Raw genomic sequence first — 18,244 nt, forward strand, 5'->3', positions numbered from 1 at the left:
AATAAGAAGTATTTATATTTTATGGGCCTTAAGTTTAGAGAAAGGGTGAACGTATATTCAGATAAAATGGCCATCTCATGTTGGTTAAATTAGAAGAGAATGGACTCCCAAGTGGCGCATCCAGTAAAGGCACTCCGCGTGGAGTGCAGGATGTGCCCTATAGCCTGGAGGTCGCCGGTTTGAGTCCAGGGTATTTTGGACGGGAGCTCTCAAGGGGCGGCACACAATTGGCCGAGAACCGCCTGAGGGAGAGGGCTTAGGTCGGCCAGCGACCCCTGTAGACTGGCCGGGCGTCTGCAGGCTTGCCTGTTAGCTGCCCAGAGCTGTGTTGTCCTACAACGCTGTAGCTCTGGGTTGGCTACATGGCAGGCCTACAGACTGAAAAGGAGCGGTTGGTTGACAGCACATGCTTCGGAGGACAGCGTGTGTTCGTCTTCGCTGCTCCTGAGTCAGCGAAGGGGTGGTAGCGGTGAGCTGAGCCTAAAATACAATTGGACATTTCAAATTGGGAGAAAAACGAAGGGTAAAATCATTTGGCGATTACTACATTAAAAAAAAAAAAAGGAAAAACAAAATTAGAAGAGAACAGTTACTTCGAGCTGGCATCATAAAATACCGGGTGTCTGATCCTCCACTTGGTTATTCAGTGTGTCCCAGAATCCGTTGTTATGCCTGTTAAGGTTTTGTCCTGGAGGGATCATGTGTATCCCATAGACTGTATTGAACCTATTGGATAAATAGATCATCATACCAGGCTGGATTCAGTTACAGTTCAGTAACAAGCTTTACAACAGAGTAACTGTATTAGCTGGATTGGAGAATGATAAGTCAGAAAGTACAAGGGTCTACAAGATGGGAATTTTGCCTACAAGATACAGCCAATAATGATTTACTATAGAAGTTGTTTCAACTTTAAATGGAACTACCATAGAGCATATTTGCAGCCATTAATGTGTCTATTATCACATTGTTATTCTTTACATGAGTTTCATGGCCAATTGTTTTGCTATGTTTTTGCTAATCTTTTGCCACCTTTAAAAAATAACAATTATATTTATCATCTCATAATGTTAAATAATATACAGAAGACATTGATGCTCACTTTAAAAAATGGATGCAAAGTGGGAAAAATGCCATTCAAAATTAGCGAAATTGCACAAGTAGGACTACATAGAATTCAATAGACACATAAAAATGTGGCAATAGGCAAATATACCTTCTGGTAATTCCATGAAATGTGTATATACATTTTATTAGAATAATATTTATATTGCATGTATCTTTTTATAGCGCACTGAAGATTTATATTATAACATGCTTCGTTACACACATTATTGAATATAAAGAGACAGAATCCACCAGTTTAGCCTGAGGGCAGCTTGCGACTGGAGGAAATCAGAGACGTTGTTTAACATTCCTTCCACGCACCATACCTCCACTCCATATGTCACAACACAAATCATCAGCTAAAAGACCACAACAGAAAAGGAAACATATCTCATTATATTGAATTGCTGCTGTGGTTTTTGTTGCACATGAATAGAGACAGTAAAAGAGAGCCTTTTATCCTGTACTGCGCTAAAACAGAGTGGCTTAGTATGAAGGTGGAGTGGACCGCAGGTTGTAGCTGAAACTGTGTTTGAGAATAGATTATAATGAGTGTGGAACAGAAGGGCTCAGAAAAAAGGGAAACAGACAACAGCCTAAGGGGACCACACTCCTACTAGCATGCATTTCAGTTCTGTTTGAAATCTCTAATACCAACGATGCAGTGGACCTGCTACTGCATAGCATTGCAATGGTTCTGTACCAAGGTCCATGAGAGCATTATTTTACAAATTCAACACTGGAATATGTTCAAAGCTTTTAGTCTGTCAAAACTAGAACCATACTGTAGTTTAATTCAGGCACACTGGAAGCATTTTGAAAGTGACATGGCCATAGCAGATGTCATCCCCTGCATAGAACACCACACTTAAAGAGCGGGGTTCCAAAAAATATAGCGTTGTACGTTCCCCACATGTTGCTACAACTGTTTAAAGAATGTACCTGCGATTTATTTTTTCATTGTAACAACCTGTTAACTTTTTACACTTAACTTTAAAGTCTGTATCAAAGAGCTTTTCAAAATGGCCGCTCTATATTTTTATTTTTTGGAACCGCGCTTCTTACTCTTTAATTCCAATGTTCATGAATCAAACAATAAAAAAACACATATCCAGTAAATTTTTATGAACTTTTCACTAGTATTTCCTAATAATATACTACCAAAATCGCTATAAACTTTTAAGAACTCCCCTTTTCTCTTGCTGCACTTGGTTTTTGATAAATAGTTTCACAGTGACACAGCACCTGTAGGCCTACAGACATTATTCAGGGGCTGTGGCAGTTGATTTTGGACTTGAAAATATCACGACCGGTGGAGGGTGTGATAAAAAATTATGTTTTACAAAAATATAAATATTTTTGGTTATAAAGCTACTCCTGAGTACAACCTTCATTTGTGTTATTTATAATTATGATTTATTTAGCAGACACCTTTATACAAGGCGACTCATTGGTTGATCAGCGATACGTATAGTAATCAGCGTTTAGCTTTGTTGTGATCCTATATTCTGTTACGAGAGTAATAAACACAAAACAAAACAGTGAGTTTTTTTCTTTGTACAACGCCCCCTTTTCCGCATTTATTTTTGTAAGAGTTTGTTATATTTGACAGTTTTCACTTGCATGTACAGGTAAAAGAAGGCAAAGGTAAACCTCAGTAAAGCTTTTACTTTATGAAAATGTGTTTTTTGCCATGTTGTTTATTGCTAAGAAACTGCAATTGCACAGATTTAAAAACAAACAAAAGAAAAACAAAGTGATGTCTACTTTTTATTTATTTGTTTATTTATCAGACGCTTTTATCCAAGGCTACTTACAGAGACTAGGGTGTGTGAACTGTGCATCAGCTGCAGAGTCACTTACAACTACGTCTCACCCGAAAGATGGAGCACAAGGAGGTTAAGTGACTTGCTCAACCTCACACAGTGAATCGGTGATTGAGCTAGGATTTGAACCAGGGACCTCCTGGTTACAAGCCCTTTTACTTTAGCCAATTATATGTTGGCACCTGGGGGTCAAGCAGTGCCACTTGTTTGAACATAAATACTGTCAAACCTGATATCTAGCCTATATATATACTGTATAAAAATATAAAGTCAATGTTTAGAGTTGCTGTAAACTCCCTCCCTGTCCATGTGATCCTTTCCGAGCAGTATAGATACAACAGCAGGAAACAATGGCTGCATTATGCCTGAAGAAAAAGGAAAGAAAAACATTTGCTGACACCGGGTAATAAAATAATTCCAATCTAAAGACACCACGGGGGCTCTGCCATTGCATCCGATCCTGCTGTCAAATACTGCAATTTCAGTTCTCCTAAAGGGCACAAGACATTTTAAATCCCAAGTCGCTATTATAATTTAAGATGCGCTGACCATAACAGCGCCTTGATTGATCCGTTATAAAAAAATATTTTCAGTGTATATAAAGCCCTAGTCTGTTGTACTGTGAAGGAAACAGTGCAGGGATTAGCGTTCCTTTACTGATCCTGTGTTCCTGGCAATGATGTGAATCCGTGGAAGAAACATACATGTACAGTATCAATCAATAGCTGGAAATGTAATTGTCATAACAATCAATCGTCAATCATGCTTTAACTCCTAATGATTGTGACTTTCTCCCACCCTCTTTTTGCTTTTTTATATATAAAGCTCTCTATCTCGCATAGACCCTATATTTAATTTTATTTTTCTATAACATTTACAGGAAATCTTCACTGTCTTAAAAAAAAAGAGATTTCAGCCTTTAATACTATCAGCCCCTCACCATTTACAGGCACTTCTTTCACCTTTATATACAAAAATAAATCTGCCAATCACCTTGCTGGTCAGATAGAGATAATCCTTTATAAGCCCCCTTCTACAGATACCTTGAAGAGGTGTTACGGGAGTCAACTCAACTGCACTGTAGCACTGTCCATATCACCTTTCTGCATTATTTATGTGGGAGAGGAGCCTAGGTTACTTCTGCAGATGTTTTACGTGGTTGAATGCATCTCTCACTCACACACACACAAAACTACACAGAAATTACCCGATATAAAACCCTTTATTTTCTGCTGGCAGGAGATTACTAAGCGCTGGAACACTGAGGCACTCGGTCTAGCCCACTGCTACTGTAGTATGAACCACTACTCCACACTGCTGCCCCACACTTTGCATGGCACTTCACACTTGTCATGGGTGAATTGCCTGTACTAATGTTGCTCACTATCATACAGTCCACTGTGCCTATGCCTCAGTAACACAGCACTGGCTAGTGGGCAAGGGTTTTTTTTTTTTTTTAATTTTATTTATATATATAATCGTACATACCAATGACCAGGCTGTGAAAAATGACTTCATTCATATTCCATCTTTGCTTTGTATCCAGTGATATGAAGAAATGTTCAACCTTTCAGTTTTCATCTTCTTATTTATAATGTAGCCTAGCACTGTTTGTGACCCCATTAATCATGGTATGCATTATTAACACTGACTTTCACAAACAGTTGGACTGTACAGCTTTATTTAATATACACTAAAAAAACGGTACTGTTTGCTTTTGGACACACGTTGGATTAGAACTTTTGTATTTACATTTAAAATGAACCTTTTCTTTGTGTGTTGGGTTTGAAACATTATTACGGTTATTCAGAAGACCAACAGCAAAATAATATATGCATATCAAAATATAAAACATGTTGGACTAACTTACTTCCAGAAATGATGAACTATGAGGTGTAGACCTACAGTATGCTCTAAAGTTAATGAAGGCACGTTATAAATCTGAGTTCCCACATCAATCAAATATGCTCTTGATTGTAAAGGCTGGAACTATAAAAATAACTAATAAAACTCAGTTTACGGTATGCCAGTACATCAGTAAAAATCTCCGCGCCTCGGATGAGAGGAAAATAATCTTCAGCTTTTAAAACACTCAATGTGAAAGTTAATTGCCATTGATTGGTACTCAATAGTAAACTGAGGGAAGCACACCTTTTCTTGTTTTGAAATCAACACGTTAATGAATCGATTTATTGAATACCTGCCAAAAAAGTAATTCCGAGTTATGAGTAACAGCGCACCCCTAGAAACAAGCCTCTTGAAATTTATTAATTTTGCAAGAAAAGCTGAGTGACATTCAGTAGCAATGAATGAGGGATTTAAAAACCGATTGGAAGTAAATTTCCATTCGATTTTATTTTTAATGCAGTACTGTCAGCTAGTACTGTAAAGTGACACAAAACACAAATACGGGGCCTTTCCTTTGACCTGCCTTAGGAACCTACCAGTGTTGTTAAATCCCACAATTCACTGAAGATATGCAGGCACACAACAGAAACCAAAACCTACATTTTACATAATAAATTGGGCACGAAAGAAAGAAAGGTGCCTCAAAGTCAGTGATTTCCGGACACAGGCAGACTTGTTTGCTGTATTAATTAAGTCAGTGAGTGAGAGAGAGAGAGAGAGAGAGAGAGAGAGAGAGAGAGAGAGAGAGAGAGAGAGAGAGAGAGATTCGGAGGACAGCATGAGATGAATCAAATCAGTGGGAGCACACGACTGGAAGATAAAACTCAGCCTCTATCTCATCTCCAAAAACTTCTTATCTGAATCCTAATGTGAGTTTTGAAATCAGGGAGCCAGACAGCGGGGGTCTAATCCCAGCCTTGTCACTCAGCTCTGCTGGAAAAGCAATCAAGATCATCCCGTCCCCACCAGCTGAAAATCTACTCAGTATGAGCACCTTCACGATGCTTGAAACTATATTAGAATTACATTTCTGTAGGTATAAGCATCTCTTCAAATTGTTTCTATCTGTAGCATGACAGGGATTGGTAGTGTTCACAATCACATGGATTATTTAAAGACTACATATGTACAGGCTAGATTCTCAAAGTTATTTTACTCAATCGATATTAGTGATTTTTTTTATTTTTAAAAAGAAAAAAGGCACCCAATAAATTTACCAAAACAGAAACAACATTTAATTCAGGGCAAGTCTATCCAGGATGGTTTACTGAAATTCAGAATATAGTAATCCGTCGTGTATCTGCCCATCATATATCCACCCTTGCTGTTTATCCGCCATGATCAATTTCTTAGGCAACGTTAGTTTATTATTGAACAGAGAAGATAAGTTCAGAGATTGTAGATCCTACCAATGTTTTCATACACTGTGTTGTATGTGCTCTGTGCACAACCATTGCTGGCAGTGTCATGCGAGTTGTTCGGTGTGTTGATATGTAAATAAATCCTGTTCGCTTGCGGGGCATATCAACTTCAACCTCCGTCTTGCTGTCCTGTCTGTCACACAGCAGAGAACGCACGCATCCACGCGGCAGACAGCTACGAGGGGAGCTCCCTAATAAAAGCTAAATCTCAAAACAATAATTGTGTGAATATAGTAACTGTTACTGCTGTGTATAATGGTATTTAAAAACAGGATTCATTTATTTACCTTTTTACATATCCATCCTTATCCCACCACAGTCGGATACGCGATGGATTTCTGTATATGTTTTTTTTTTGTGGTAGAGTATCCCATTTGTGGCTGCTAATGGGTTCAGAATGAATAAAAGGAAAATGTCTTACCTGAAATAATCAAGCAAATGTTGATGTTACACCAGACCCTGAGTACAGAGTGTTGTCAGGGGTCTGCAACCCTGGTCCTGGACAGCCCCACTCCTGCAGGTTTTATAGTGTCTTTACATCAATGGCTAAAGCTCTGGAACATGTTAATCTTGACTAATTAAGCCAAAAAAGCCAGGGTTGAAGACTCCTGCTCTAGACCATTTTAAAAAAGCCTTTAGTATTTGCTTTATGTTTTTTAGACTCTCCCAACTTATATTTCATACAAAAAAAAAAAAAAAAAGTAATACAGCTTTTGGGAAAAAAATATATAGACAGCTGTACATGCTTTTTATAACTTTTCTATGCTAATAAGCCATTACCTTTTGAAAGTTATTTTACTTTAATAAAGATGCACAGGTCAGTATCAGCACATATTTTAATATTATTGACTTTCAGCCAATCTGAGTGCATGTTTCACGTGCAGTTCTGCAACATTGCAGAGAAACTCAATTCATGCCCTCAGCCTTACCATAGTGAGGTTTTTACCTGCTGCATTCTCAATATCGGTACAGTTGATATCACCTGCTTTAAAAAACAATCACAGCTGAGGCACCTATCCGAAATTCACTTAAACTGCAAAGGCACAGTCAGCCACTCCATCAACTTTTCCCCTCTTTTCAATGAAAATCACAATGGACTAAACAAAGGATTGTCGTGAATAAAAAAACAAATATAGCTGGACTTTTTAATTTGTACATTAACAAAAATGCAGTATATAATAGAGTTATATGCGGTGGCTGTGAATTGCAAAACGAAAACGAAAAGAAAGAATGCCAAAAAAAATAGTGTCTTCTAAAAGTAGTGTGCATTTTTTTTTGGACAAAATTTGCATCTTTCTAAAAGTAGTGTGCCTTTTTTACAGTGTGCATTTTTTTTTATTTGACCAATTAAGTGCTTATTAGAAGCTTAACTGATCCAATTAATTAATTTAGTGTACAGTTAGAACAAAAACCAGGAGGGACACCAGCCCTCCAGGACCAGGGTTGGAGACCCCTGACTTAGAGCAATGAATAGGCTACAAACCTGATTTTTATGTTTTCCGACCAGTAAGTAACTTATCCTGGTCGGACGAGTTAACAATACAATTTAATGTATGCGTTACAAATAACAAAATACTTAAAAATGTTCTAATTATTGGCACAATAAAGGAAATGTTTTATGCATATGGGCCAATATGTTTTTGAAGACACTTGTTTTTTTGTCCTTATTTGTGGAATAACTGCAAATCCAAGAAATATTATGTTAGTATAATATTCAGTATACAGCAGTATCTTCCGTGTATACATACACGTCTGCAGGCAGCACACAACATCTCAGTTGTTTTTTGAAACTCAAGGGGACTTCAGGTGAAAACACAGTTTACATTTGGCACAGAGAGTGAGAAGTAGCAAAAGCAAGGTTATGAAATTACACTCTGAAAAACAACAACCTAAAAAAAAATAAAAAGTAGAATGAAATAATAGATCAACCAATATGCCTACCTACGTAAATCTTGGTGGAGGCAGCAGAAAGGCTATATGTATTAATATTTCCTGAAAGGTATGAAGGACAGCCCTACTGGTTTTATTTTGCCAGTACCCTACGGATTTTCAACTTCAATCACCACCTACCCTTTTCAGTAGAGACCTAATGCTTGTTTCTCATGTTTTAATTTATTGAACTTGAGTAAAAACCATATCTGCCAAGGGTAGTCTTTTTTAATACTGTTTCCCCTTTTCTCAATTTGTGATTGCTTAAATTACCCATAATTACATATTACATAAGGTATGTAGTAATACTAAAAAGAAACATAAGCCTTTATCAATTGATTATGGAGAAATAAATTTTAGTTTATATTCTTATACCATAGGGGTTACTGTTGCTTCCACCCCTGAAGGCTTAATGGTCCCATTTAAGAAATAATGTGTAGCGCTGCTATGCAAATAGTGAAGATGCAGGTGTGAATAGGTCAATTATCGTTAATTACTATCCAGTCAAGCAGGCAGAGTGCAGAGAAATGTTGAAATTGTGTTAGTGATGACAATTTAATTCTGAAGTTTTTTTTTTCTGATAAAGCTGTGTTCCACATGGGCTGTTTGTATTTAGAGAGTTAACATCAACACAGTTGTGTCAGGTTAAAGGTTACATTTACCTTTTTGTGTGATTGCTTAGATTGTGTACTGACCCAGCCTGGCCCTGCACTTCCATCACTGCCTCATAGTGCCGTTTTGAACAGAGCTCCGCACAATCCCATGGAAACTATTAACTATGCTACTTGTGTGTTGCCCTTTCTTTCTCTTGTTCTTTTGTTGGATATCGTGTTGCCTATTGCGTTGATTGAGAGCTAGTATCACCATTTACCTCCTTTGTGTTGTACAGTCATTCTTTTTTGCTATGAACAATTTTACCTTACTTGACAGAGTATTAGTGTGTCCACATTGGGACTGAACTGTCAAGCATGAAAAAAATGGCAATTTTAAAAAGACATACAAATTTAAAAACTGTTTTTTGTTTTGGTAAGTAGTGGGGGTTTGAATGATCAATGACGCAGGGGTTTCTTTCGCCTTAGTTCTCTGGTAAAATCCATGTTATTCAGAGAATTCCCACTGCACTCACAGTTCCACAGTTTACATATAAATGACTTTAACAGCAGGCCTCCACTGTGTGAAAGACCGTAATCCACTCTTGACATTTCACATGACACCATGACCTCTGAGAGCAATGCAGGAACATGTAATATATGAAAGGCAAACAATTTACAGGTATAGTAACTAGGTTTTAGAATCAATTTGTCCCCATTTCACTTTCCCATTGTGCATTTTGTTTCTAATAAGTTTACTGCATACTTTTAACATTTGTGTGTGTGTGTGTGTTTTGTCTAATTCTCTGTTGCTGTTTCCGTTTATAGAATTATTTACCTGGGGGAGCTTCTAAAAAGACTCATAAAAGCTGAGTCTACCAGAGGTGAGCAACTCTAATTTCAGTCAGGTTGTGGATTCGTATGATGAAAAATGCCGAAGAAACATCTGCGGCTCCATACTGAATTGCTGTTGGCAGGACTATTCAACTTCAAAACGACCTGATTCAGGAGTGCTATAGTGCATCAACACCTAAACTAATCACCTCATGGCAGTTCCAATAACTAAATAACTAACTAAATAATATCTATCCTTTAATCCACAGTGGTTTTTATAATAATGAAATATATAGATAGATAGGGCTTATGTAAGGACATTCTCCCAAGTCAAATAAAAACCGTATACCACGAATAGCATTCTGTTTATACCACAAGTATATATTTAAAATAAATGGCAATAAAATGTGTACATGTTTTATATTAAATCAATTAATTCAGGGATTATTTTACCTGGGGGGAACTTTACTTTCATTCTCAACAGACTATGCATCGACGCAGATTAACTCTGAATCCTGTTTATGGGCTCTTTACAAACATCTTATATATAGTAAGACCTTGAGCTCAGTCTGTTGTTTCCTACCATTACCGGTGTTAATGAAGGGGCTACAGGCTGTTCGGATAATTTCAGCAGTGCCCTACTGGATTGGACACATTCGAAACTTGTCCTGGTAAGCATGTTATTCCACTCATATTATCCTACTGAAGGGATAGCTATACCCAGGCTTGTGGTATAAATAAGGGATACTGAATAATCGGTCATGGTATGCAGTTTTTATTCGTCACAGGAGGATGTCCCAGTAAATCACAACCCCCGACAGGGGCCTTATATATACAATTTGTAGTTTTAGAAGAAATAACATTTATAATGTACAACACAAAAGAATGAAGGAAAATAAATGGATAAATGCACTCAAATATCATGATGCCAAGGTTAGGTAGTAAATTACATCACAAGCACATTAACAGATTAAAATAGAAATGTGTATTACCATGGCATCGAAAGTTTATACGTACCTGAACTGTTTGTTTTCAAACACATTTTCCCTTGACAAAGGTACAGGTATGTTAAACATACCAAAACATTGGGAAGTTGGCTCTTTTGAGCAAAAACATGTATGTAATATATGTGTAACTGAGTTGCCCGGCTTGTTGGGATACAGTGTGGAAGGGAGTGGGTGTAAGTAGCTCAGTTGTTTTCATTTGCATACAAAAGCTGAAAAAGTGCTGTGAAAGGGTAGCATTACTGGCAAGGCTCAGACACAGAGAGCTGCAGTGAAAGCACTGAAGTGCATGTTCATTCAAAGAAAATAATAAAAACATACAAACAAGGCACAGGGGCTGCAATAAACATTTTCAGCAAGAACACTACTGTTTAGGCTAGGCATTGGCCTTCAATCTGCCCTGCCACAGCGCCCATAGCTTTATTATTAAAATAAAACCTAATGTTTTATTTGATTGATAACAAATGTTTTTTTGTTTTTTTTATTAAACCTGCCAAATCATATTGTAATGTATTCTATAACTGATCTATAGTTTATTACCCTGTGTGTAGTCTGCCTGATCTCGATATTAATTATTCTTTTTACCTTGACCGCGACTGCCTGGTTACCTCTGTTTCTGCCCCCGGGCTGTTCTTTTCCTTCAATATCTAATTATTCTGCTCTTTGTACTCTTTCTTTCTAAGTAAATTTTACAGCGGCTTTTCCCTATCATCTACTTCTCCTTACTGTAGCCTGCTGTAGCCCTTCCCAAAGGATCTTCAGGAGCAATGCAGTGACATCACAATCATTCTGTTCAATACCAACACTATGAGGCAGTGGTATCAATTTCACATTTTGCAGGCATAGATCATACTGCTGTTTCGAGCAGGGGTGTCAAACTCCAGTCCTTGAGGGCCGCATAGTCTTCTCAATTAACTTAATTGATCTAATTATTTGTTAAATTGGACATATTTAATATTTTTCAAGGTCTTTTATAGTTGATGATTTAAAACATGCACTTGATTCAAGGTACACTACCTATAAAGCATTTTGAGGCCTGGAGAGAATTGGTAAATGTGTCCAATGAATCACATAATTAGACCCTTTAAGTAATTGAACTGAGTTTAACACCCTTGATTTAGAGGCTGTGTTTGTCTCACTGATGTTTTAAAGGATTTTAATCCTAAATTGGAAAAATTACAGGAGGAAGCAAGGTTAGCAGAGAGAGAAAAGATGCTGTACAAAATGAAAAATAGTAACAATGAAATCCCTTGAATCTCTAATGGAAATGCAGTGCAATGATTCTGTGATAAACTGCAATGTTAACACAAGGGCAGCTACAGTACAATAATATGAGCCACTGTAAAACTTGTCAGGAAAAAACTGTCTGTAAAACTCAAGCTCATCTCAATTAAACTGGGGCTGTACACTCCAGTTCCATCTGCAGTCTACAATCCAATCTGCAACCGGACAGTACACTAAAGGTTAAAATGGGCTTTAAGTACATTTTTGGTAAAGGGTGCCACCCAGCCATCCACTGTTTTATGTACAAGCAGCTGTAAGAAGCTAATATAAATAAATAAAGCAGCAGAAAAGAGATGGAAATTGGCTCTCAGAGAGATTAACTGGCACAGAAGTTCCCAAACAAAAATCAAACAAATAGGTTTTCAAAGCACATTTCTGTGCAGTGCCATGTATAAGATGGCCATGTTATGCTGCTGCTATAGAATATACTTTTAAAGGGCACTAATTAAGGGTTGTGTTAGCTACACAACCCTTTATGACCCATTGTGGCAGCCCTGGAGTCTTAGTGCCCATTATTTAGTGCCCCCCATCTGCCAAGCGTCATTGCTCCACTGTGAATTGGTTTTCCTCAACAGCGAGTGCAAATTGGCCCAGTGATTGTTTTGTAACCACCCTGCAGGAATCAGAACACATCCTCCCTATTCTTTCATACCCACCCCCTACATCTATCTCTGTCTCACAACTGAGTATATATTCAGTGTTTAATTAAGTGCACTCCCTTTTTATGTATCCCCTGGTGTCTGGAAGTGGAGTAGCTCACCACAGCTCATCAAAGGTGTGGGGTCACAATCTACTAAAAATATTAAATTAATAAGTGAGGGGTGTCTTTATTGTTTTAAATCTGTCTTATTCTTCACTCAGGGAAGCGTGGCCTTGTAGTTAAGGGACTTTGGAGACACTGGTCTAGTAGAGAAAGCTGAGGGACTAAGACATTGTGGCCTAGTGGTTAGAGCTGAGGAATTGGAAAGCAGTGAGGCCTTGTGGTTAGATCTGAGGGACTGGGAGGAAAGGCCAAGTGTAGGGCTACTGAGTTTCCGGAATAGTGGATTTTTTTCTCCTTGCAACTCCAGTTTTCGGTCTTTTTTTTCTGCTACTACACACAGCCAAGTTGAGTTAATTCATCATGTGACTTCACTCACATATCTCTGTTGAAACTCAACATGGCGGCTGCACCAACAAAGGAAAAAAAATAGAATGTTTCAGCAAAAGACAGAGCTAAACATTTTCTGATTATCTATATGAGGATTGTGGGATACAATTCTGCAAAGTTTGCTGTCATTCGATTGATCATGTACGAGTCAATATCATTCAAGATCATGTACAACAAAGCAAAAAAGCCGACAACAACAAATGGCAAAGCACTGCATTCTTCTATGCTGAAAACTTAGACCCAAGGTACAGTACTCAAGACGGGGCTTTCCCGAAGTAAGTGAGCTAAATTAATTGCATATTTATTTATTGTTTAGTATATTTCTTTCCACTCTACCTGCATTTAATAAAGCTATAATTAGAAATGTGAAACCATGACCGTTTCTTATTTAAATTATATTATCTGAAGAAACAAGCTCAAAGCTATTTTTCTGGCTATACATTCCTTAAAGGAAACTGATGGCTTTACTGGGTAAAGGATGTATTCACTAAACTACACACTGTTTGTTTCATAAAGACATTCTGTCTGGAGACTTGCCCCCTAGTAAACTTAGCAAATAACAAGGCAGAATTAGTAAAGAAACCATTGCGAGGATTCATTGTGCGTTTACATTAAAAGGAGCGCTATTTAAATTACAATCGGCCGATAAACAGCAGTGAACATGTGTAGCAACGAGTCAGTCAGTGCGCCTTTTTATCAAAGTGTTTCATATTTTACCCTGGTTATTGTAATGCCAGTAAAACGCCAAGCTATTTGTGGAATACTGTACACAGAATTACTCTCACATGACGTTGCTGGACTGTTACTTAACTGTCTCATATTTGTTACTGTAATGCTAGAAATTAGCTAAACAGGTCTTTCCAAAACACCTTTATTTGTAGACTGAGCTATAGTGTTAGTACAAGACTATAAATATGATTCTCACAACTGTGCTGGACATTTGTTTTCTGAACTGTTGTAATATAATTAAGTTTTCCAGCTTATTTTAAGAACAGCAGTGAGCCAAGGGATGTTTATAAACATTATGACATGCAACCGTCTTCAGGTGCTTTACTTACTATTACAGTCTGATTGAAAATCTTGGCCTTAATAAAAAAAAAAAGAAAATGGTGGTAATATTAATGTACTTATTTTAACTATGAACATTATATGTATGTTCAAATGGCATGTTTAATTATCAATAAAGTGATAAACAAAAGTGGAAAAAACAAAAGTGGGAAAAACAGAATTTGCCATTCTCCAGAATGGAAAATCAGTAGCTCTACAAGTGGTAAGAACTGAGGGTCTGGGTAGCAGTGTGTTCTACTGGTTAGCAGTACAACCTGGTGTTCAGGGCTGAGGGACTTGGTATATTTGAAATCTGTCATAAAGAAGCCAACAATCATTTACAAAAATTTCATGAATATCAATTAAAGTTTACCAGACCAGCAAAACAAATAATTCAGGACTGAACTGGGACCATTGCCAGTTTGTTTTTCCATTTAAAGAAAGCAGTTTGTCCTTGAATTACTCCCAGCGAAATTGCTAAAAGCCAAAAATTAAACCACACTGCTGGATACATCAGGTGGGAGGTAGATGTGCCTTTTGCCCCCTCCCTAGTAGAAGCAATGAAGGATGAAACAGAGAATCAAATCAGAGTGAAAAACTGAACAAAAGAGAAAAGGAGAGAAATCCGTTTGTCTCTGCTTGAGATGCTGGTCTCTCTCTGTCTCTGTCTCTTTCACCATCAATGGCTGCAGAATGACACTCTCTCTATCTCCCTTCTGCACAGCTGAATAGAGATGTAGCTTTTAATTAAATGTTCTCTTTGTAAACATCACAAAACCACTGAGCCCTAATGGAGCAGTTAATTCTCACATTAAGGGTTGGGGTGGCATGCGTCTGTGTGTGCTGTATCTCATCAATAAGAGCTCAGTGACACTGCCTGCGATAGTGGTGGTGACTGTCTGAGTCAATCTGTGCTTGGCTCCTCTGCGGCATTATTGTACACACTGTCCAATAGCCCACTGCTACTGGAGAGCTCTGTTTCTGCTACTCAGCTACATCTAAACCAGCACTGCACTAATCGGATTTGCTCTAGTTTGCTATCTGCTACTGGTCCTGGCCAGTGTGGTTTGGAAGGCTAGCATGAGAAGCTGCATCCTGTGCGATAGTGTACCTATTAAAGATTTACATTATAATATTACTTTAATAAATTTAATTTGAAATGAAAACAGGCGAGCCAAAGCCACTGTAGTGGAAATCCCCGATTGAGAAAATAGAAGGGTTTTGTAGGGACGGTCATTAAAGAAAATTATGCATTTGTTCAAGTTACAGCAAGGGCAAATTGGAAAGGCTGAAAAACTAGAACAAAAATGTGAAAGACTGAAACAAACTTCAATTTAACTGCAGTACACCGTTTCCAACCTGTCCAGCCTTGTCAAATTCTTCCATTATGCATCTGAAAAAAGAATTTTATATTTAACATGCTGTCCTTTGTTTCATTGACACTTTAAAATAAAGATTTCAAATTTAAAAAGTCTTGTGAATTCTTTTCACAAAATCTAATTATGTAGTACTGAAAGAAAGGGTGTTGGATCTTGACACTTTCATTTAGTCAATTAGTCAGAGCATTTGAACGACTGATTATTTTTACATTTTATAATATATAATCATACATCTCCATGTGATACGGACTAATTGTAAGTCGACACCAGAACTCAGTGAAATTTGAATTTTTACTGAAAATCTCAAAACACATCTCAATCAAGGTCCACGTGGTGTACAGGGCGAGTCATACAGTCCAGGAGCATGATCTTCATTGGGGATTCCACAGGGAGCGTTACTGTACTGGCAAGGCACCCAGTGAGCTGAAACGGACACCTTCAGGGCTTACTTTTGTCCTGCAAGAGTTGATTGCTCACTGACATTTGCTGTGAAGCATCTGGGTGTAAAGAGGGGATTGGCTTTGTGGTGGGTTTGGAAGACACCGACTGACTGACCTTCTCCTAAGCTGTTGTGGGGGTTTTTGCGGTGAAAAATAATTGGAGATTAAATCAGGGAGAAAAAGGGGTGTAAATGAATTGGTTCCAAGTCCATCACAGTTTCATTCACAAATGTAATTGATAACCCAGAAATGTGTAAACTCTGTTACGAGGCTAGTTAAGATCCTTAGGCCTGGCCTCATGTGGAAAATATACAAAGTAGGCACAGGTGTTCATGTAGGCTCTTTGTCTAATTTAGTAGTAGAAATACCAACTGGCTGTAATTATGATTGATAAAATGTAGGGAGAGCACTGAGGAAGTTTTTTTTTTTTTTTAATTTAGTGGTTGCCAATTATTTTTATTGTTTTCTCCCCAATTTAGTAATGTCCAATTATTTTTAGGCTCAGCCCACCGCTACCACCCCTGTGCTGACTCGGGAGGGGCGAAGACGAACACACGCTGTCCTCCGAAGCGTGTGCTATCAGCCGCACGCTTCTTTACACACTGCAGACTCACCATGCAGCGTCGGAGGACAACGTAGCCCTGGGCATCTAACAGGCAAGCCCGCAGGCGCCCGGCCAGACTACAGGGGTCGCTGGTGCGCGGTGAGCCGAGGACACCCTGGCCGACCTTAGCTGTCCCTCACCCCGGGCGGTGCTCGGCCAATTGAGCACCGTCCCCTGGACGCTCCTATCCTCGGTCGGCAAAGGAATAGCCTGGAATCGAACCGGCGACATCCAGTCTATAGGACGCATCCTGCACTCCACGCGGAGTGCCTTTACTAGATGTGCCACTCAGGAGCCCACACAGAGGAGGTTTTAATACATTACAGGGACAGTTCTGATACCTGCCTTGGAAAAGAAGGGATCCGAAGCAAGACTTTCATTCCTGACCATGAACAAGGTAGAAATCTCAGTCAAGAAAAATACAGTCCTGCTTGACCCAGAAGAAAAGAACCTCTTTGCTTTCAACATTACAATTTTTATAAGCTTGACCACACACTGAACTTTTTATAACTAAAAAATAGGCCCTGTACTTTTCAACCAACAGTTTTTCTGAGAATCATCACACATAGGATTTTTTATAAACTAAAAAGGGGCCCTGTACTTTCCAACTAACAGTTTTTCTGAAAACACATTTAACTTTTTGTGAACTACTAAAATAAAATTGTTTTTAGAGTTTACCATCTAATAAACCTTCCATTAACTGAAAAACATGGTGTTGCAGCAGTGTGGAAAAAAATGAAAAATTACAATTTCTGGGCCACTTTAAAGCCTGCCTGTATACGATTTCTCCGTGTTATTCAATGTCCTTGAGTCAGGATGGCCGAGTGGTCTAAGGCACCAGACTCAAGGACATTGAATAACACGGAGAAATCGTATACAGGGCAGTTTACACGTCAATCATGCACTTTTTAAATGATTTTGAGAGCTTAAACCGTTCTACACTCTGTAAATGTTTTTTTTTTTTTTTTAAATGATCGGATGCTCACAGCCTGAGCTACAGTGAGATGTATTTACGCCGTACGCCCCGTGATGTATTTAAAACATACGCCATACGCCCCCTAGCACTTTATGAGGACATTTTTAGGGTGTACGCTGTACGCCCTAGTAGCACCGAAGGTGTTAATCCTTAAATATAAATTTAAAAGGGAAACTATTTAGGAAACAAGTAAACAAACGTAGTTTTGCTCTTTCAAATTGTCTTCAACAATAATATTTTTCATCCCCAGTGATATGATTGATAAAAGAACACTTCTTGAATGGTTTGCAAATATTCAGAGAATGCCATTTTATTTCCATTCATCTATTCCTCTTGATATTAGGTACGTCTGCAGCTCTCAAGCCTGTCGACAATGACAGTACAAGATTCAGCCAGTGAATCAGAGAAGCCTGCAGTCAGACTGTGACAGCCTCAAAGCAGCGCCTGTCACTTGAGTTTACTATCCTCAACGTCTCAGAAGAAACAAAGACGTTCAGCTCCGATTATAGGGGTCTGTCCAACATTCCCAAGAAAGGATGATATATCGTATTCAATCAAGTAAAAGTCGAGCCCCTCATTTTTTTTTTTTTTTTTGTAATATTTTCATTTATTATTGATGGTACGTTAACTCCTGAAATCGAAGCTGTTACTAGTACACTTATGGCGTTAGTTTTCCTAAATATATGTATTTAGATATCCTGACTGCGTTTGAGCTCAGATTTGCTAAAACAACAATTTTATAAGC

At 38.2% G+C, this 18,244-nt stretch overlaps 1 protein-coding gene across 1 annotated transcript in view; it reads right to left on the reverse strand.

The window, feature by feature from the left end:
* Positions 1 to 18,244, reverse strand: part of LOC117419809 (xylosyl- and glucuronyltransferase LARGE1-like) — a 133,264-nt gene that overhangs the window by 113,978 nt on the left and 1,042 nt on the right. The gene's annotated exons all lie outside the window — the stretch shown is intronic.

Source organism: Acipenser ruthenus, chromosome 14 (genome assembly GCF_902713425.1).
Source record: "Acipenser ruthenus chromosome 14, fAciRut3.2 maternal haplotype, whole genome shotgun sequence".
In the NCBI taxonomy this organism is placed as follows: domain Eukaryota; kingdom Metazoa; phylum Chordata; class Actinopteri; order Acipenseriformes; family Acipenseridae; genus Acipenser; species Acipenser ruthenus.